General features: G+C 38.9%; 1 long non-coding RNA gene and 1 other non-coding gene across 4 annotated transcripts; both read right to left on the bottom strand.

Moving 5' to 3' along the window:
- Positions 1 to 410: 410 nt before the first annotated feature.
- LOC123513351 lies at positions 411 to 532 on the bottom strand. Its single transcript, XR_006677321.1, has one exon. It is a non-coding gene; the product is annotated as a U11 spliceosomal RNA (small nuclear RNA).
- Positions 533 to 3,138: 2,606 nt separating this feature from the next.
- Positions 3,139 to 13,348, bottom strand: LOC123513248. 3 transcript variants are annotated; one of them, XR_006677301.1, is made up of 5 exons: positions 12,875 to 13,348; positions 11,246 to 11,351; positions 10,409 to 10,610; positions 7,788 to 7,938; positions 3,139 to 3,415 (listed from the first exon to the last, which is right to left on the bottom strand). It is a non-coding gene; the product is annotated as an uncharacterized LOC123513248 (long non-coding RNA). The 3 variants fall into 3 exon arrangements; XR_006677300.1 differs by lacking the exon at positions 12,875 to 13,348 and having other exon boundaries at positions 10,409 to 10,642; positions 11,246 to 11,305; XR_006677302.1 differs by lacking the exon at positions 12,875 to 13,348 and having other exon boundaries at positions 7,782 to 7,938; positions 10,409 to 10,642; positions 11,246 to 11,305.
- Positions 13,349 to 22,341: the final 8,993 nt, after the last annotated feature.

Here is a 22,341-nt window from a genome sequence, read left to right on the forward strand (position 1 = left end):
AGGTTAATTAAGGCGAGTTTTATTAAGAGCTACAACATCAAACTTCCCTCCAGTACTAAAAATCATGTGTCGGGTATGTCTTGAGGGCTATCCTTCCTAATGTCAGGTAAAAAAAAATGTGTCCCAGTACTGAAGAGGTGAAAAATGTGTCCCAGTATTGAAAAGGTATAAAATGTGTCCCAGTATTGAAGAGGTAAGAAATGTGTCCCAGTACTGAAGAGGTAAAAAATGTGTCCCAGTATTTAAGAGGTATAAAATGTATCCCAGTATTTAAGAGGTATAAAATGTGTCCCAGTATTTAAGAGGTATAAAATGTGTCCCAGTATTGAAGAGGTAAAAATCTGTCCCAGTATTGAAGACGTATATGTGTCCCAGTATAAGAGAAGTTGATATAGGTGAAGTTTTATTGAGAGGGCGTCTGAGCTACAGCGTCGAACTTCCCTCTGGTACTAAAAATTACGTGTTGGCTATGTCTTGAGAGCCATCCCCCATGGTGGACCGCGCGCCACTCAGTACGGTGGACACCCTTTTATTGAATTCACCCTTTCCTACACAACAAAGGAGGAGGATGGGCCTTGCCACCCACCCCCTGGGCAAAGACTTAAGGTTAAAGTATCACAAAAATAACTCTGGACAGTATACACAACAAGAATACAAGTATTTCAATAAATAAATACACATATTGCACACCTTATTGCCTAAGACGTCCTACAGTCTGGGAGCAAACTGAGGATATTCCCTGAGTATATCCCTGAGGGTGGCAGAGTCTAGGAGATGGTCAATGAGGCTGTACAAGTCATGTTGACCTTGTGGCCTAAATTTAGCAGTGAGAGGACATTCCATGATATAGTGACGCAGAGTGTGTCCCCTTGGTGTAGCACACAGCACACACCAGGAGAAGCACTGACTTCCCAAATGTATTTGTAGCCTAATCTGAGCCTCATTGCCACCCTGTCATGTGATGCAGTGTGTCTCCCGTAGGTGTAAGCACAGCTCTGGGAGACACGTGCATAGTGAAGATTAGTGCTACTGCCCCTATGGCAACAAAGCTCCAACTAATCACTAATGCTACTTTGTACAAAGTCCTTAATGCTACTCAGTGCCAGGGTCCACTGTGTCATCTTGTAGGGCACACTGAGCAAAGTGGTCTGCTTTTTCATTTAACGGGATACCCAGATGAAATGGACAATGGCACCGACATCTTCTAAGGCGTGGATGAGATCACGACACTTATTAACTAGATCACAGTCCACGGGGGAGGTGGATTGAAGGGTGTACAATGCAGCCTGACTGTCAATAAAGAAATATACATTCTTATGGAGAGGCGCCACAATGTGGAGCGCCTCCAGTGCAGCATACAGTTCTGCTCTAGTGGAAGACATGGGTGCAGGAAGCCACCTGGAAACCTCAGTGTCAGTGTAGAGACTGGCAGAGATGTAGTCACGGATGAACAGCCCACATCCAGACCTGCTGCCATTGACTGACCCATCACAATAAACATGAATAGCCTGAACGTGTGGGTACTTGGACAATTTAGTCATGAACACGTCTTGCAGCACATGAGGGAGCCAGTCCCTTTTGGGCTGATGCAGTGAGTGAATATCAACACAGACATGGTGAGGGTTCCAGGTGGGTTGTAGCAGTGACATAACAACATTATTACAAGCCTTGGCTACACCTACACTTGAGAGAGAGAGAGAGAGAGAGAGAGAGAGAGAGAGAGAGAGAGAGAGAGAGAGAGAGAGAGAGAGAGAGAGAGAGAGAGAGAGAGAGAGAGAGAGAGAGAGAGAGAGAGAGAGAGAGAGAGAGAGAGAATAAAATATCAATAAAATAATAACAATAACAATAGTATCCACACAGTTCTCCAATTTGGGAAATAATTAAAAGTACAATAAATGAAGGGAAAGTTCCACTAGAGTGGAAGAGAGCCAAAGTAGTACCGATATTTAAAGGAGGAAAGGCAACTGAACCACTAAACTACAGACCAGCGTCACTTACAAGTGTCGTAGGGAAGTTATGTGAAATAATTATCCAAGAAAAATGGATCAAATTTTTAGAAGAGGAGCAAGTCATATCGAACGGACAATTTGGGTTCAGGACAGGGCGGTCATGTGTATCAAACTTATTAAGCTTCTACTCCAGAGTTATTGCAGGACTGGAAAACAGAGATGGATGGGTAGACACAGTATACCTGGACATTAAAAAGGCTTTTGATAAAGTCCCGCACGGAAGACTTCTTTGGAAACTAGAGAACATAGGAGGACTGTGTGGAACCTTGGTCGAATGGACAAGAGATTATTTGAATGATAGGGAAATGAGAACTGTGATCAGAGATACATACTCATCTTGGGGTAAAGTAACTAGCGGAGTGCCACAAGGGTCACGTTGGGATAAACAGTTATATAAATTTATTCACTGATGATGCAAAGTTGCTAAGAAACATGAAAACCAGAGAGGACTGTCTGCTGTTGCAGGAAGATTTAAACAAGATCTATGAGTGGAGCAAGAAGTGGAAATTGGAGTTTAATGCCAAGAAATGCCACATAATGGAACTAGGAAAGAGTAAAAGAAGACCAGTATGGAGTTATTTGATGGGAGAGGAGCAAATAATGAAGACTAAAGAGGAAAAAGATCTTGGAGTGATCATATAGGAAAATCTGAGCCCTGATAAACCCATAAGCAAGATATTTGGACTATTATATAAGATGTTTACTAAAATAAGAGTGGCATTTCATTACATGGATAAAGATATGGTGAAAAAAATCATCACAAGCATGACACGCCCAAGGCTGGAATATGCAGCTGCGGTGCAGCTGATGGTGCCGGAACTAAAGGACCTAATATACAAAGAATGGCTGAAAGAAATGTGACTACCAACCTTACAAGATAGAAGAGAATGAGGGGACCTAATAACAATGCATAAGATAGTCAATGGCATTGAAAAAAATAAACATGGAAGACCTGGTGCTGGTGACAGAAGATGGAAGGACAAGAGGACATGTAAAGAAGATCAGGATGAGGCAGTGTGTGAAGGATATTGGAAAATAATTTTCCTCATACAACGGTGGAAAAGTGGAATGCATTGAGTGGTGAAGTTGTTACACCACATAATGTGCATAACTTTAAGGAAAAATTGGATAAATGAAGACATGGAGACAGGACGCTATGAGGCCCGCTCGAACCATGTACAATACTACTAGGTAAATACAACTAGGTAAACACACATATGCACACATACACATGCCTTCTTAGGATGTGCAATAATAGTAACATGGCAACAGGTCTGAGTGGCAAAGCTCCGCAGAATTGCCACAGCCTTGTCTTGCTCCCACCAACGGTCCCAGGCTGTCCCAGTGTGTCCCATCCCAAGCATGAACTGATAGCGTGCTGAACCCCCCCCTGCCTCCCTCATGGCCTGCAGGAGAGAGAGAGAGCAAGTGGTTTGGAGTGTCTGGTTAGGCTAGCTTTGGTCAGGTTCGAAATGAGGCTCAAATTGTCAAAAAAATTAGAAAAATCTAACGAAATGTAAGAAAAACGAAGGAAACAAAAAAAAACACCAAAACACAGGAATAATGAATGAAAAACATACGGAAACATTAAAAAACCATTAAAACTCAGGAATAATATAAAATAACATAGAAAAACATTAAAAACTTAAAAACACAAGGTTCAAATCTGTGAGAGAGAGAGAGAGGAGTGGTTATGGAGTGTTAGATTAGGTTAGGTTGAAAACGGGTGTGCTTTGGGAATGTTTTGGTGTGTTTTGAATGTGTTCTGTGGTGTTTTTGGTGTGCTCAGAGTGTGCTTTGAGAGGTTTTGTTGTGTTTGGGGTGTTTTGAGTGTGTTCTATAGTGTTTTGGTGTGCTTTGGGAGGTTTTGGTGTGTTTTGGGGTGTTTTGAGGTCTTCTAGGGTGTTTTTGGTGTGCTTGTTTTGGTGTGTTTTGTGGTATTTTGGTGTGTTTTGGGATGTTTTGGGGTCTTCTGGGGTGTTTCTGGTGTGCTTAGAGTGTGCTTTGAGGTGCTTTGGTGTGTTTTAACATGCAGATGAGAGACACATCTAAATATCGTCCAAACACATTCAAACACCATCAAACACATCCTAAACACACCCAAATCCCCAAAAACACTAAACACCCAAAACACACACCCAAATATCCCCAAACCACTCAAACACCACAAAAACACACCCAAACCCCACAAAAACACACTCTTTCACCCCAAACACCCCAGAAACGCCCCCAAAACACACCCAAACCCCTCCAGTTTTTAAGAGATGTTTAACGATCTATTGACAGAGTAACATGATATCTATCAAATCATGAGCAAAAACACTCTTAAGAACAAACTTCCTCATAACTGTGGAGTTTGAAAAACAGTGGTCGCCTAAGTTGTATTTCTAAAAGACACTTGTTTCAACACTACTATTTCAATCACCCGCAAAAACCAACCCCCAAAAATGTGTGTGCCCTGCGCTTTACAAATCAGAAGCTCACGGGTTTTTAAGGGAGGTTTGATGGTTTTATTGACAGATTACATTGATATCTACCTTATCAAAAGCCACATGTGGCCATTGATGTATGATATCTACTTTATCAAGAGCACAAAAACTCATATGAAAAAGGCTTGTCATATCTATGGGTTTTGAAAATTGTGGCAACATACCCTATATTTTAAAAAGACTCTAATTCCAATCTCACAGGTTGTGAAGGGTAGTTTAATGGTTCTATTGACATATTAGTATGATATCTTCTCTATCAATAGCACAAAAACTCTTACGAAAAAGGCTTGTCATATCTGTGGGCTTTGAAAATTGTGGCAACATACCCTGTATTTTAAAAAGACTAATTTCAGTCACACGGGTTTTAGAGGGTAGTCTCACCTCTGTGGACTTTAAAATATAGAGGCCACATAACCTATATTTCAAAAGACTATTGTTTCAGTTACACAGGTTTTTAAGGGTAGTTTAATTGTTCTATTAACTTATTAATATGATTTCTACTTTACGTATAGCAAAAACACTCATACGAACCAAGCTCCGCAAATCTGTGGACTTTGAAGATTGTGGCAACCTAACCTATATCTTAAAAACACTCTTGTATCAGTCACATGGGTTTTTAAGGGAGGTTTGATGGCTGTATTGACAGATTACATTGATATCTACCTTATCAAAAGCAAACACACTCTTACAAACAAAGTGCCTCAAAACTGTGGACTTTGAAAAACAGTGGCCATTTAATTTGCATTTCCATAAGATTCTTGTTTCAGTGACACAGTTTTTAAGGGTAGTTTTATGGTGCCATTCAAAGATTAACATGAAAAATCACTGACAAGATATTGAGTAGAAACGAAAGGAGAGAGAGAGAGAGAGAGAGAGAGAGAGAGAGAGAGAGAGAGAGAGAGAGAGAGAGAGAGAGAGAGAGAGAGAGAGAGAGAGAGAGAGAGAGAGAGAGAGAGAGAGAGTGTCTTGGGTGTTAAGTTAGCTTAAAATACATTAGCATCATAATACACACTGAAACACACAAACAAACACACCCAAAACTGCACCAAAACACTTGTAATATCCAAAACCACATTCAAATGCATCAAAAACACATGGAACACACTCAAAACACACTCAAACACACCTCAATATACCCAAACATACCAAAACACATGAAACACACTCAAAACACACCCAAACACACCTCAATATACCCAAACATACCAAAACACATGAAACACACTCAAAACACACCCAAACACACTTAAACACACAGCTACATGCCAGAGTACTTAGAGAGGGTGTAGACAGTATTTCTGAAGCACTTAAGTTAATCTTTGAAAGGTCACTTAGGTTTGCTGAGATACCTCAGGACTGGAAGTTAGCTAATGTTACACCAATATTTAAAAAAGGTAGGAAGGATGATGCGAATAATTATAGACCAATCAGTTTAACTAGTATAGTATGTAAGATACTAGAGAAAATCATTAAGGGTAGTATTTGGGAGCATTTAAATGAGAATAGATTAATTAGAAATACCCAACATGGCTTTAGATCAGGGAGGTCCTGTCTTACAAATTTGTTCGATATATTAGAATATATTACCAAGGAGTTAGATGATGGAAATAGCATAGATGTTATATATCTAGATTTTAGCAAGGCGTTTGATAAGGTACCGCATACGAGGCTAGTGTACAAATTGAGACTACATGGGATAGGGGGTAGGTTAGTTGATTGGATTAGTGAATGGCTTTCTGATAGGAAACAGAGAGTAGTATTAAATAGGGCAATGTCTGAGTGGAAGGAAGTGGTTAGTGGGGTACCCTAAGGATCAGTGCTAAGACCTCTTCTTTCCTTGGTGTACATTAACGATTTAGATATAGGAATTAGTAGCAAAGTATCAAAGTTTGCCGATGATACTAAAATAGCATGTGCAGTACAGGGTGAAAAGGACAATTACAGAATACAACGAGACCTGGACAGGCTGATAGCATGGGCAGACAGGTGGCAGATGGAGTTTAATTCTAAAGAGTGTCAGGTTATGCATTTAGGTAAAGACAACACAAACTTTAGCTATGAGATGGAGGGATGTTGGCTAGAGGCAGTAGAGGAGGGAAAGGATTTAGGAGTAGTGATAGACAGGACTATGAAATTTTCAAAGCAATGTTCAGAAGCAAGAAATAGGGCAAATAGGTTCCTGTGTTTTATAAATAGAAATGTTAGTTATAAACGTAAGGAAGTGGTGTGTAGCTTATATAATTCCTATGTTAGGCCCCATTTAGAGTATTGCATACAGGCCTGGTCACCCCATTATAGCCAGGACATCAACATGTTAGAAGCAGTTCAGAGAAGAGCAACTAGGATGATACCTACATTAAAGCGCCTGGAGTACAGAGATAGATTAAAGGAATTAAACATGTTTTCATTTGAGAGGAGATATATAAGAGGGGATATGATTGAGTTATTTAAAATGTTCTCAGATACAAACTACATATATGTGATATCTTTCTTTACCTTAGAAGAGGGAAGTAGGACTAGAAATCATGGCAAGGAGATTAGTAAGCAAGGCTGCAGGTTAGATATAAGAAAATATTTCTTTAGTCATAGGGTGGTAGACTTCTGGAATGCATTGCCAGAGAGGGTTGTAAATAGCACTAGTTTGACAATGTTTAAAAATAGATTAGATAAGCACTTAAATTTATTAGATTTATAATTATGTATAGCACTGCATGAGAGTTTTAATAAGAAATTTATTATAGTTAAACAAGACATGATCCCCATGTATGGGGATCACAGATTGTAGAGGAATTCGCTACAGGACTTAGCCCTGTTGATGGGCCAAATATTTAGAATTAGTATATAATGTATTGTGTAGTACTTGTAAGTGTATCTTTAAGTACTGATGACGAGGTCGCTGTGCGACTGATACAGGATAACCTAGATGGGCCCTGGTGGCCCTTTGTTATCCTATTATTTATGTTATGTTATGTTATGTTAATATACCCAAACATACCAAAACACATGAAACACACTCAAAACACACCCAAACAAACCTCAATATACCAAAAATTACCAAAACACATCTAAACCACTCAAAACACACTCAAACACACCCAAACACACCTCAATATACTCAAACATACCAAAATACATCTAAACACACTCAGAACACATCCAAAACACCTCAAAACACACCCCAAATGCTCCCAAGAACCCCAAAACACACCAAACACACTCAAAACACCTCAAAACACACCCAAACAGACCCAAAACACACCCAAACACATCCAAACACACTCACTCGCACCTCTTCCTTTTGTGTGAGTCTGTAATACACTTTGTCCTTGATCTAGGAGAAGGTGGTGATGGCGGTGGACAAAACAGGTGTGGTGGTTTTCAAGGCCGTTTTAATCTCCGTCCTTGACTTCAAATAAATTGGCGTGTCGTTTTCTGCGGACCTGCAAATGTTTGGTTAGGTTAGATTAGGTTAGGGAAAAATAGATAAATAAATAAATAAAATTACAAGGTTAGGTTAGATTAAGAGAAGAATATGACATTTAAACAACATGATTGCATAGTAAAAAACTGAGGAAGGGAAGATGTCTGAGAGATGTTAAAAAATATAGTTTCCCGCAAAGATGTGTTGAGACGTGGAACAGTTTGGGTGAAGAAGTGTCACCAACGAGTGTGCAGAGTTTCAAAGAAAAATTGCATAAGTGTACACCTTTTAACTTTCAAATTAGAAAACCTGAACTTCAAATTAAAAAAGTTGACTTTCAAATAAAAAAATTAAAAAATCAATTTCATCTATTTCCACCATCACTGGTTTCCAAAACCACCCATTTTCACCATCACCCATTTCCACTTTCACCCATTTTTGCTGATCCATTTCCACTACCACCACCCATTTCCAGTACCACTACTCTTTTCCATTCACCCATTTTCACTGATCCAACTCCATCAACTATTTCCACCATCACCCATTTCCTCCACTACCCATTTTCACCATCACCCATTTCCTCCACTTCCTATTTCCACCATCACCCATTTCTACTCAACCATTACCACAACCACCACTACCACCACTAACACCACCACCACCACCACCACCACCACCACCGCAACCACCACCACCACCACCACCGCAACCACCACAACGACCACCACCACCACCACCACCACAACCATCACCACCACCACAACCACCTCTATCACTACAACCATCACCACCACCACAACCACCACTACCACCACAACCATTGTTGAAAAGTAAGAAAAAAAAATGAAGTCACACCACCTGCTGGTGTTTGAACATGCAGATGAGACACACATCCAAACATCGTTTTCTGCGGACCTGCAAGTGTTTGGTTAGGTTAGATTAAGTTAGGGAAAAATAAATAAATAAATAAATAAAATTACAAGGTTAGGTTAGACTGAGAGAAGAATATGACATTCAAACAACACGATTGCATAGTAAAAAGCTGAGGAAGGGAAGATGTCTGAGAGATGTTAAAAAATATAGTTTCCCGCAAAGATGTGTTGAGACGTGGAACAGTTTGGGTGAAGAAGTGGTGTCACCAACGAGTGTGCAGAGTTTCAAAGAAAAATTGGATAAGTGTACACCTTTTAACTTTCAAATTAGAAAACCTGAACTTCAAATAAAAAAAGTTACTTTCAAATTTAAAAAAAACTGACTTTCAAATTAAAAAACCTAAACTTCAAATTAAAAAAGTTGACTTTCAAATAAAAAAAAAAATAAATAATTTCGTCTTTCCACCATCACTGGTTTCCAACACCACCCATTTTCACCATCACCCATTTCCGCTGATCCATTTTCACTACCACCACCCATTTCCACTACCACTACTCTTTTCCATTCACCCATTTTCACTGATCCAACTCCACCATCAACTATTTCCACCATCACCCATTTCCTCCACTACCCATTTCCACCATCACCCATTTCTATTCAACCATTACCACAACCACCACTACTTCCACAACCACCACTACCACCACACCACCACAGCCACCACTATCACCACTACCACCACCACCACCACCACCACCACCACCACCACCACCACCACCATCACCACCACCACTACCACCACAACCACCACTATCACCACAACCATCACAACCACCACTATCACCACAACCATCACCACCACCACAACCATTGTTGTAAAGTAAAAAAAAAAAAAAAAAAAAAAAAAAAAAAAAAAAAAAAAAAAAATTAAGTCACACCACCTGTTAGTGTTTGAACATGCAGATGAGACACACATACAAACACATCCTAAACACACCCAAAGCACACTCAAAACACCCTAAAAAACATCCCTAAACACACACCCAAATATCCCCAAATACCCAAAACACTCAAACATCCCAAAAACACATACAAACCCAACAAAAACACACTCTTTCACCCCAAACACCCCAAAAAAAACCCAAAACACTCTCAAACCCCTACAGTTTTGAAGTGATGTTTGATGATCTATTGACAGATTAACATGATATCTATCAAATCAAAAGCAGAAACACTCTTCAGAACAAACTTCCTCATAACTGTGGACTTTGAAAATCAGTGGTGCCTAAGTTGTATTTCTAAAAGACTCCTGTTTCAGTAACACGGTTAACGAAAGACAACACTAATATTTCAATCATCCCAAAAAAACATGCCTGCCCTGCGCTTTACAAATCAGAATTAGAATGTAGACCAATAAAACACCCCTACACCACAAAATGCACTCAAACCATTTTAAAATGCTCAAAATCCCAACATCCTGGAGGCCTTGTACCAAATGTGGGCATACAACTTAACCACATCCAAGAAGGCGGTTGTGCTATGTGAAGAGGAAAGAAGCAACGGCTTATAAAATAAAGACTTGCATGCACAACTCCTTCTCACACAATGGTGCTCACCTCTTCAACGCTGTGCCGGACACCATCAGGAACCTGACGGGTCACACCGGACCTCTTCACGAAAAGGTTACACAGATGGTTGTCTACAATACCACACGAGCCCCCAATACCAGGACACTCCAGCTCAACCGGCAACTCACTCATCACATAGAGGGTTGACGGCAAGGCTGAACTGCCTGGCCACAGCGGAGGCCCACCTCAGCTGCGTCCATCATACCATGAAATTATACAACACTAACAAAAGTAAGTGAGTACATTAACCCAAAACACACTCAAAACACTATGCAACACTTCAAAATATTAACAAATAAACCCATAATTCAACTAGAAACACCTAACATAAACCAATATCATCCCCACACACTATCAAAACACTCCACACACATGCACAGACCACTTAAAACACCCAGCACACACCAAAATCATTCCCACACTCCCAAGACACTCCACACACACGTACAGACCACTTCAACCACCCAGCACACACCCAAATCATTCCCACACACTACCAAGTCACTCCACACATACGTATAGGCCACTTAAAACACTCACCACACACCAAAATCATCCCCACACACTCCACACACACGCACAGACCACTTCAAACCCTTAAAACCATACAAAACCTCAAAATTCCCCTAACCGCACTCAGAACACGCCCATACATTCAAATACCCCTCTACACCACATTCAAGATATGTAAAATATACCTAAAAACATCTAACACACACTGTAAACACCCTGCAACACTACTAAACATACTCAAAATACTTCAGGTATAACCCAAAAACACAAAAATGCGTTATAAAGAACGGTAAGATTAAAAAGGGGACTCACCTAAATATTGTGGCTTGGCTCCTCCTCTTCTTCCATTTCCATTCTTCCTTTTCTTCTTCATTCTCCTTCTTTCTTTTTTCTACTGCTTCCATCTACACGCCTGAGCCTAGAAACACATCAAAACACTTAGAAAACACGAGATATTAGGCAAAATATTGAGCAGGTGTAGGGAGAGTAGCTATTGTGGCTTGCCTGCTCCTCCACTTATTCCTCCCTTTATCCTTCTTTCCTCCTCATCCTCCTTTATTTATCTTTTCTTCTTCCTTCTGCTACTAATATCTACACACCTGAGCCAAGAAACACATGCAAACACGTAGAAATCACTAGATATTAGGCAAAATATCGACGAAATGGGCGGCAGGAAGGGAGGGACGCCAGCCTGGGCCATGATGAGTCACCACCTTGGCTGTGACGTCATCAAGAGCGCGGGAATAGTAGCCAATCGGCTAAATTACGTAAATAATTTTAAAATTGACTTAAAGAAAAAACGAAGCCAAGGCCGAATGCTTACTTTTTTATGACTTATTAGATACTTTAATTAATATCCAAAACATCAAAACATCTCCTACTTAACTAGTTTTAAGCAACTGTCTAAACTAAGTATATAAAGAGTATATAAACATTTCCACTTATAACGCTGCTAAAACATCCAGCCATTTCGACTTTATATTTCTTTCGAAAAATATTAGACAATATAGACTCTCTTCTCAGGCATCCAACACTGACCTAGAACCAGAAGTGAACGAGTGAAAGAGCATTAATGTAAAACAAAACCATTAAACTCTAAACTCATTAAAAACTCTTGTAAAGTCCAGATATTTTCACTTGGCGAGTATTTTAACACATTCTACAGAGTCTCAGCTTTCTGTTAAGGCATTCTACAACGAGTTTGACCGTCAAACAGAAACGTAAACAAATAAAATTGAAAAAATAAAACTTACGTTAAACGGGACAAAACACCATTTTAAAGTCCACATATTTCACTCAATGGAATTATTTCACGCCTAAAAAAGCACAGGCAATTTCTTTATACTATAAAGGCCCAGTTACAGCTCGAAATAAAAGAGTTGAAATTGAAAGATGGAAAATTTGGACGGTTATGGCACCTCATATTTAAGCAATAAAACACCACTAAACGACACACATTTACCGAACACAGACGCGGAACACACTTCAAACACAACGAAATATTTATAGAAACCATAAAAACACACCATGAAAGCGTAATATTATTTTTAGAGAATATATCAAAAAAAGTATTGGAACCCGCAGGTTGCCACGGGGAGGACAGGGGAGGTGCTCGGGAGCAGGGCGGGGTGGGTCGTGGGCCGGGCGGTTGGCAACATATGGGAACACTGCAGCGCGGGCTCCATAATCCTTATGTTGCATTTATTATCTCACCACAACAAAATTAAGCCCCATCGGTAAAACTTGACCAGGCGACATGCAATGCTAGAGTAGTGGCTGCATTCTGACACACGTTTGGCTTACGGTGAGTCAAAGAAGCAAATAATAGCTGGTAATACTGACAATTGCTCGTTATTCCCATCACCTTTTCAACATTTGAACACTGTTTTCACTCTCATATGCAAAGAAAACCTACAAATAAGAGAGTGGCCTTAGAAATACCTGAAATAAATGATGGTGAGGCGTTGCGGTGAAGATTTGCATTGCTCTCTTGTCTCGCCGCTGGTGCTGTCGGGAATGTCATCACTTCACTTTGTGTGTTTGAGTGTATATGGGCATGTTGTGGATGTGTTGCGGGGTATTTGAGTGTGTTTATGGGGTGTATAAGCAACACCAAATACCACACGGCCATCACCACTAAGTTTGTTGACACGCACTCGGCCCACCACACTTCTTTCCCTCCTTACACACTAATCCCTTACCAACACCACTGCCACACCTTACACACCTGTTCCTTGGTGCATTAATAACCTCCACCACCTCTGTCACGGCACTGTCACCTCTATACAGGCTGAAAATATAACGGCACTCCAGTGAGGCCAACCGTGTGTCTTGGCGGGAGGTACCGACGCCATCATCAGCTGTGGCTCTGTAAAGGCATTGACTATCTTCTCCTTGCCCGCTATAAATTCCAATACTATATCTTTGTATATGTTCAATTCTCACTATTTGAAGGTTATCAGGGAATTATGTGTGGGTTATTAAATGTTATTATGGTTTTAGTTTATTTGAGGATACAAGTATGTAGCCCTGGTGAGCTTCAAAATGTCGACATTACTAAACTCAGCATTCACAACACAATAAATTGCAATACTATGTCTTTGCTTGTGTTAAATTTTCAGTATTTTAAAGTTATCTGGGAATTATGTGTAGAACATTCAATATTTTTATGGTTTTAGCCTGTTTGAAGATACAAGTAGCTGTGGTGAGGGGCTTCAAAATGTCGACATTACCAAACTCAACATTCACCACACATAATATATAAACCTAATAAAAAAATACAGAAATAAAAAAAAAAAAAGAATCCGAAACAACAAAAATAACACAATCATTTAAAAGAATGATAAACAGTGTGAGATGAGACAAAATATCGACATTACCACCACCACCACCACCATTACAAATCACGACATTCAAAACCAATAAAAAGTAAAAAAAAAAAAAAAAAAAAACAATACGAAATGTGTGTGATGTGTGTGGTGATAGAGGGAAAGAGAGCAGTGTGGTGTATGATGTGTGGTGACAGTGGTGTGTGTGCTGATAGAGTGAAAGAAAGCAGTGTGGTGTATGCATTGTGTGGGGTAACAGTGTGTGTGTGTGTGTGTGTGTGTGTGTGTGTGTGTGATAGAGTGGAAGACAGCAGTGTGGTACGTGTATGGTGTGTGGTGACAGTGGTGTGTGTGGTTTTTCAAATGTGATAGGCATAAAGGTGGCGATGGTGGTGGTGGTAGCAGTGGTAGTGATGGAAGCTGAAAGGATTAACCAAATATTTCACACCTTTTGCGACTTTGAGCCTTCCGCCTCTTGATCTAAGGAAGAAGCTCATCAGCTCATCAGCTTTGTGCAATCTGTTGACCATGTTTGTTATTGTTTGCACCCCAAAGCAAAGTTCATCCTCCAATGCCGCCCCCCCCCCCAAAAAAAAAAAAAAAAAAAAAAAAAAATATTTGTAATCCAAATTGTTTGTACTCCAAGGTACCACTGATATATATATATATATATATATATATATATATATATATATATATATATATATATATATATATATATATATATATACACACACACACACACACACACACACACACTATCATACTGTCCATTCGTTATGATACATTATAATATGCATTAATTATGATAAACACATTGTTTTGCTTGTACGTGCTAACAGGCTGTGACTCAGTGAGCTAACCTTCCAAAAGAGGCAAGAAGAAAGTAGGCAAGATAGCACTGGAGTTTGTAAATAGACTTCCCCATTATCCAATTTTGGATTTAAGGGGCTATCACACTGGCCTATGATACGCGGAACGTGGGCCATGGTTCTTGGTACGAAACCAGGAACACTATCACACACAAGCTGCCCGTGTTCTTGTTATGCTAGGCAAACGGCCCACTAACCAAGACAAAGCCTAATCAAAATAAACCAGAACAAAACCATGCCGCTTATACCTCAGCCTGTGCTTTGTCCAGGAACTGCATTTGCACTTCCTCTTGTTAAAGAAAAGTAAGTAAAACAAACTAGAGAAAAGCTGAGACGTGCGCGATGGCAACTTTAGAGTCGGAGATGGTTGCCATGAGCCCAACCTATCGACATGCTATATATATACTTTACCTTTCTAAATTGACGAAATATTATTTAATATTCCAATATGAAAAATTTAGTCACATTCTTTTTAGTTCAAATGAAAGGTTTTTATTACATATATCATGTTTACTTTTCCATTGGGATAGCATACAGAGAACTGGGATGGATATGAAGCCATCCCAACTTGGTTTCGCTAATCCCGGGCAAGTTCCAGCTATCTAGAGCGGATGTTCATGGTTCCACGTATCATAGGCCAGTGTGATAGGGCCTTTAGTGACCATGTTAATAGATGATTTAGTTTCAGAAGGAAGATAATTCTTCCATATTCTCTACGGTAAACCGGGATTTTCCTCATTAAATGGGTTGAGAGATCATTTGTTTGATTCAAGTGAAAGGGATCTTAATTTGTTCCTTACCCCCAATGAAGGACGTCTTTAGATCACATCTTCAGTTTGTGTCAAATCAATCTCGACATACAAGCATTACAAACAAATCCATCTCTTCTCAGTCCATTTAATTATGGTAAGGATTTGAATGAAGTTGAATGAAGGCATTCTGTTACCATCAATGATGACAAAAACTGCAAAGCCAACTTCTGCAAAACTTGCTTATAGAAAGTGCATAAAGGTTCCAAAATGTAAAAAGAATTGTCCCTGCTCTAAAGAATCAGAACCATGTGTCACTGTATGTTCCCTGTAGTGGAGACCCAGACAACTCTGGCAGAATGAGGCAAAATAGTACTAATACTGATGGTGACCAATGACTATACAGGTAGATTAGAGAAGACATGCATGTATGACTCTGTAAAACATTATGCATGCGCATGTATCTAGCAATATAGTTTTATGTATTTTTGCCTCACATAGCTTTATACTTATAGACCATGTATGTAAAATATTCATTGTAATATCAGAAAGGTTATTTAGAGGGTTATGAATAACTGGATTGTGAAAATCATTTGTTTTGTAAAATCTTGAAAATTACTAGTTTTTTTTATGTGTCCTAAGAAAGAAGTACTGGTACAATCTGAAAAAATCTCCTCCTCCCAAAATTGTCTGTATATTGTTAAGAGCAAATTACAATTGAAATAAAAAATATCTGTGCTGATAGATTGGTAACAAATTCAAATTATCTGAATTTTAAGCAAAAATTAATAAATTGTTTTAATGAACTTTTTACTTTCTCAACTCAACTAATTGGCATAAATCATATATCATATTAAAGATTAAAGTGGAATATATATGCAATCCATTCATGGATCAATTGTCAAACTTCGGTGAATAAGTTTCATTACTCTACCCCATGTGGTTTGTTTTGAAATGCACATGCAACTTACAGAAAGAAAGGTGTTTTTAGAGTTTACACAATCTGGAGAGAGTCTGACATCACTTTTCAGGTGTCAAACAACTTAAGGTCAAACACAAAATGGCAAGGGTGTCATTTTGCATAATATTGAAGCTCGGGACCTTGACTAAAGGCGGATTCACACGTGCCAATTTGTGACCGTTCTTTTACGTATGTAGAGTTTCTGACACAATTGGCGCCTAGCGACTGTAGAAAGGAGTTGCAAATCAAGCCCAACACAGTCTAGGTTGGCTTCTTAAAGTGGTTGATATCGACCCCCAGGGGTCGATTGTAACATCCAAGGGGTCGATGAATGTTTACTGCTGGAGTAGAAGGGATCATTTAATCCTCCTATTTGAAATTCTTGATAATAATTTGTAAAAATTTGAAGGACATCAGACACCATTGGACAAAAAAAAATTTCATTTATTGAATCCAGACAAAAGGTCAAGTTTTTCCAGTAAACATAAGAAATTTCAGCAGCGCTGGCAACTGTACTTTCAACCAATTCCTCTCTCTCTCATCTCTCTCATTAACCTGCACCCTAATATCAGCAACCTTGTTATAGCCCACCAGGCACATCCTTCTCATTAATGATGTCAACTGTGAAAAGGTATGATGCACTGAGGATTAATTTACATGTACTTGAACGACTCAACATATTTTCTTACTGTGTGATACCTTTTTATCATACTTCATACTACTACTACTACTACTACTCATATTGATTTTGGAATCGGTGTTTTTCCCTTGAATCAAAAGCTAGGGGGTTGATAGAAAATTTTAAACTTCATTGAGGGGTCAACAAGCTAAAAAGTTTGAGAACCCTGGTCTATCTAGTCGATTTGCGACTTTATTTATGTCGTGATTGTCACAGAGTAAGTTTTGAAAATGTAGTCTCTAGAGATAGAGATGATGATGTTAGAGTTGGTGAGGGAAAAATAACAAATCTGGGACCCAAGAAATGCATTATACAGTGAAAAATAAAAAGCTTGAGCAAATCTTCGTTCGATGAAATAGCTGCCACTTTACAAAAGCTGTTTCCCTCAATGCAGGGTGTTGTTGGAGGTGAAGATTGAAGACTTGTCAGGATTTAATTTGATCGCAATTGTGCATAGTCTTCTTAAGATCAACAATTTTCTTATGAAAAAATGTAGGCTAAGTGTGGTAGATACTCCTTTCTTTCTTTCTATTCAGCCAGGAACTTATCCACAGGCATTTTCTTTTCTGTTGACTATTCCGGTACGCCAAAAGAAGAACAACCACAGCTTCAGCATAGTCACTGGAAGAAGACGCCTTCTCGCCAAGGCGCCTACTAGTTGATACTTTCCAGGCGCTACATCTGACACTTTCTAAATAGAAGGGATGTAAGCAAAGAAAAAAGGAAAAAGTCGCAAATTGGCACGTGTGAACCCACCTTAACAACCTTTTGCAGGCCCTGAGTTGCGGTGCGGTACGGCGAAGCAAGGCAAGGCACCAGCAGCGTGGATTGCAGACAGGATGTAGCAGCAGTAGTAGTAGTAGTAGAGATATTTGGCTATAAAACGTGCCGCATGTTTAATGGCCTGGCGAACACTGATAATGAGTTAATCTGTGTGTAATGGTAGGTTATCATTGAATCCGGCCCACGTAGGCTATCTGGTTTAACTGCCATAAATTACAATGTGTCATTAGAGCATATTACATACCTTTAGGTATGATCTGAAAAATAACAAACCTCACCTTGCAAATATAGAGCAATTTCCCGCTTTTTTCCACGTATGAGGTGTGTCAGGAATCGCGGTGCAAGTGCCTGGCTCCTGCTTCCGAGTGCTTCACTCGGTGCGTGAGGTGAAGTGAACCACCACACGTCTGGCTGGACCTCAACTCTTGCACTGATCAGCTGACGTGGCTTTTTTCTATAATATCATTTTTGCATCAACATTAATTATATATAAATGCAACAAAATAACAATACATTTGCATTAAAACCAATACTCATACATCAAAATTATTGGCGTCTCTTATACAAGTGGGGTGTGCATCACTTACCAACGTTGACTCCCAGGCGTCCCAGCCCACATAAACAGGCTCCTGGACTTTCTGGACACCTCCTGGCAGGCACCATTCTCACACCAGTACACCGAGGCAGCTATGGCCAAGGTCACCGTCTCGTTCAGCGAACAACCAGGTTAAAACAAGGCAGCAAGGTACATTAGTACAATGTTATGCCTTCTCAACCATTGTCTCAGCGAGTCTGACCCTGGCAGCCGCCTGTGTAGTGCACACTGCGCAGCGCACATCCAGCTACCTTGTCACAATGCGCACTACACAAAAGTATACATCACGTCCACAAAATATTCTACCTCACTGATATGCAGCAACTAATCTCCTTTTATACTATGGTGATAATATATTATATATATCATATATATCATTGTAGTAATATTGGAAGTGGCAGTTGACACAAATTTAAACATCCACAATTGCTAAGCTGAGAGAACTTCCCCAGTGCTAAGATTGTCACATAACATACTGTCTTCCTTATAACGTGACTGAATCTTATTGCATCAGGTTTTTATTGCTCCTTAAGCAACTCATCTAATATTGTTACGTTAGTCTTTTTCATTGACCTGATGGATCGTCCCAAGCCGCGAGGTTTCCGCTGCCTGCCTCCACCCTCATGACTGCTAGGCTCGCTGTATTATATATATATATATATATATATATATATATATATATATATATATATATATATATATATAATATTAATGAAGCTGAAACAAAAACAGGGAGCAGCTGTGTGTTTTAGAAAAGGCTAAGGTTTTACTGTTTCTTATGGGGTCTAAGTAATTGACAAAGCACAAAGTCGATGTAAACACACTGTAATCCAGGACTGTTTCTAGCTAAAGGCAGAATAGGTGACTGCCTAGGGCCGTCAAACCACCAGGGGACTCCCAGGGTAGTTTGGAAAATTTAAATTTCCCATGCCACCCAAGGTCCCCGATGAAAAGTTGAAATTTCCCTTTGGAAATTTTTTTTTTTTCAAATTTCAAATTTGAAAACTTGAAGATTTTGTTATGTGTGCCTTATATTATGTGGATACCTATGACAATAATTCAGTTATTTGCATTTATGTAATCAATTGCAATTGTTAACACTTTACAGATTTATGTGCTATATAGTTACTCAACATTCCCATTTGCAAGAGGATTAAACAGAACAAACACACAGTAATGGCATCAAAATGAAGTTGTCCCAGTGGCGCTGGGATTACTTCTTTTTGATGGTCTTAGTAGACCATCTAAAGGCCTAGGAATCGCTTCATCACAGTTTGACAAACCCCTCAGGGATAAATGAAATACATTTCTACCTATCTATCTAAGGCCCCCAAACAGCATTTTGCCTAGGGCCCCCACAGAGCTAGAAATGGCTCTGCTGTAATCAGTTTTTGACCAAGGGTTTTGTAGTAAGTCTTATCATCTCTTCATATGTTTATTTCTTAGTAAAAAAGTTACAGTTATTAGCTACTCAAGCATAGATATGTACAAGTGTATTAAAAATAAATAATGAAAGAAAATAAATAAATCCAGAAAAATATACACCATTCAGATTATGTCAAGATGATATATGCAGATAGCCATTTGATTGTCAAAAAAATGACATTAATGAATTACAAAGCGAGGCTAGAGAGAATTTGACAAGACATGGCAGGGTCTTACCAGGCTCAGCAGAGAGTGGGGCAGCACCACCACCACACCACACCATGGCATGGCACAATCAACACTACTAACCTGCTTCTGACGCTTCCATGAGAGAGAGGACACAGCACTTTGAAACACACACACAATATCATCACAATGCTCCTCTAAGTCATGTTACAAATAGCACACAAGTTCTTTAGTGACTAGACTAATATTAAGTGAGTTGGTTATTTTTCTTACTACGGCAGCTGTAATCTGAAGGCTGACCATCACAGACAAACAAGAAACCAATGTAGTGAAAAAAGTGCCATGATATATCAATGTACTTACACGTGGACCTTGTAATGAAGACCAAAGGTTAGTAATAACTGCTGGTAGCCTAAGCCTTGCATGCAGAGAAGGAATGTTTGTCTGGTGCTGCATGTGGCCAACGCTTACAATTCCTGCTTTCGTTACTATATACTTTCTCCTCAATAACATTTGTGCATATGGATCCAACTTCTTACATATCAAAGTGTGAGAAATGATGAACACTGATTTCTTAACAACACCAACGCTGTCACCTCATACATGTACACCACAATACAGTTCCTCAACCTTTTCATTGTGTCACTACTTTACAGAGATTTCTCTCCTTGATAATAACCTTAGTTTATATGTATCATACAAGTAAGTAATTTATAATTCTTCTTTGATTTACCTTCCCCTATAAAAAAAAAAAAAAAAAAAAAAAAATATATATATATATATATATATATATATATATATATATATATATATATATATATATATATATATATATATATATATATATATATATATATATATATATATATATATATTGAGTAATAATTGCCTCCACAAGACTGAGAGAGCCAACACAATTCCACAGTGATCAAGACCAAACACTCAAGTGACCAAAGGGCAAACACACACACACAAGTGCTCCACTTATTCACAAATGGCTTGGCTTCAAATAAAAGCACACACTGAATCTGGATATTTTGCACTAAAATTTCTCCAAAGCTGCTGATTTTATCAACACCAGGAAAAGCTTGGGATAAACTTTCTCGCTCTACAGAGATTCAAACTTGTTGGTAAAATAGTGCAAGTAGAAACACTTCACAATAGAGATGTTAGTATTAATGTTTTTCTTACAAGCCACTTCCTGCACAAAACATTAGAGCTATATGACAAGAAACTACAAATAGTAGTGGTTTACTTCTAAAAAAAAAAGTTTGCAGAAAAAAAAAATGTTTGCAGAAGATAAGTAGTACATTTGACCACAGAAAGCCCACATCATATCTTGTTGGAGAAAATAGTCCACTACAATCCATTCAAATGGTGTCCAAATAATGGCATAGCAAGCTGGACTGCAACAAGTGTAGCTGAAAGGTGTGTGTGTGTGTGTGTGTGTGTGTGTGTGTGTGTGTGTGTGTGTGTGTGTGTGTGTATTTACCTAGTTGTAGTTTTACAGGGCCTGGGCTTTATGCTCGTGTGGTCCCGTCTCCATATCTACACTTCCACTTCCTCACTCAAACTGTTCCAAGTCTCAACACATCTTTGCGAGAAACTAAATTTTTTAACATCTCTCAGACATCTTCCCTTCCTCAGTTTCTTACTATGCAATCTTGTGCTTCTAATGTCATATTCTTCTCTCAGGATTAGTTTCTCATTATCCACTTGATCCATTCCATTAATCAATTTATAAACTTGTATCAGATCCCCTCTCTCTCTTCTCTGTTCCAGGGTTGGTAGATCCATAGCTTTTAGTCTCTCCTCATATGTCATCCCTTTAAATTCTGGAACCATTCTTGTAGCCATTTTTTGTAGTCTCTCCAATTTCCTTATGTGTTTCTTTTTATGAGGGGTCCACACAACTCCTGCATATTCCAATCTAGGTCTTATTTTAGTACTTATCAATTTCTTCATCATTTCTTTGTCCATATAGTGAAATGCTAATCCAATATTCCTTAGCAAATTATACGTCTCTCTGAAAATTCTATCAATATGGCTTACTGGTTGATTGTTTTCTTCCATTGTCACTCCCAAGTCCTTTTCCTTTTTTCCTTTTTCTAGTTCTACTCCATCTCCCATCTTATAGATTCCCACTGGTCGTCTTTCACTTTTTCCCATTTCCATGACATGGCTTTTGTCCACATTGAATTCCATCTCCCATTTTTTTTACTCCATTTCCAGATCTTGTTTAAGTCTTCCTGTAGTATTTCACAGTCCTCTTTTTGTTTAATGACTCTGCACAGTTTCACATCGTCCACAAACAGATTTATGTAGCTGTT

This window comes from Portunus trituberculatus, chromosome 35 (genome assembly GCF_017591435.1).
Source record: "Portunus trituberculatus isolate SZX2019 chromosome 35, ASM1759143v1, whole genome shotgun sequence".
NCBI classification, from domain to species: domain Eukaryota; kingdom Metazoa; phylum Arthropoda; class Malacostraca; order Decapoda; family Portunidae; genus Portunus; species Portunus trituberculatus.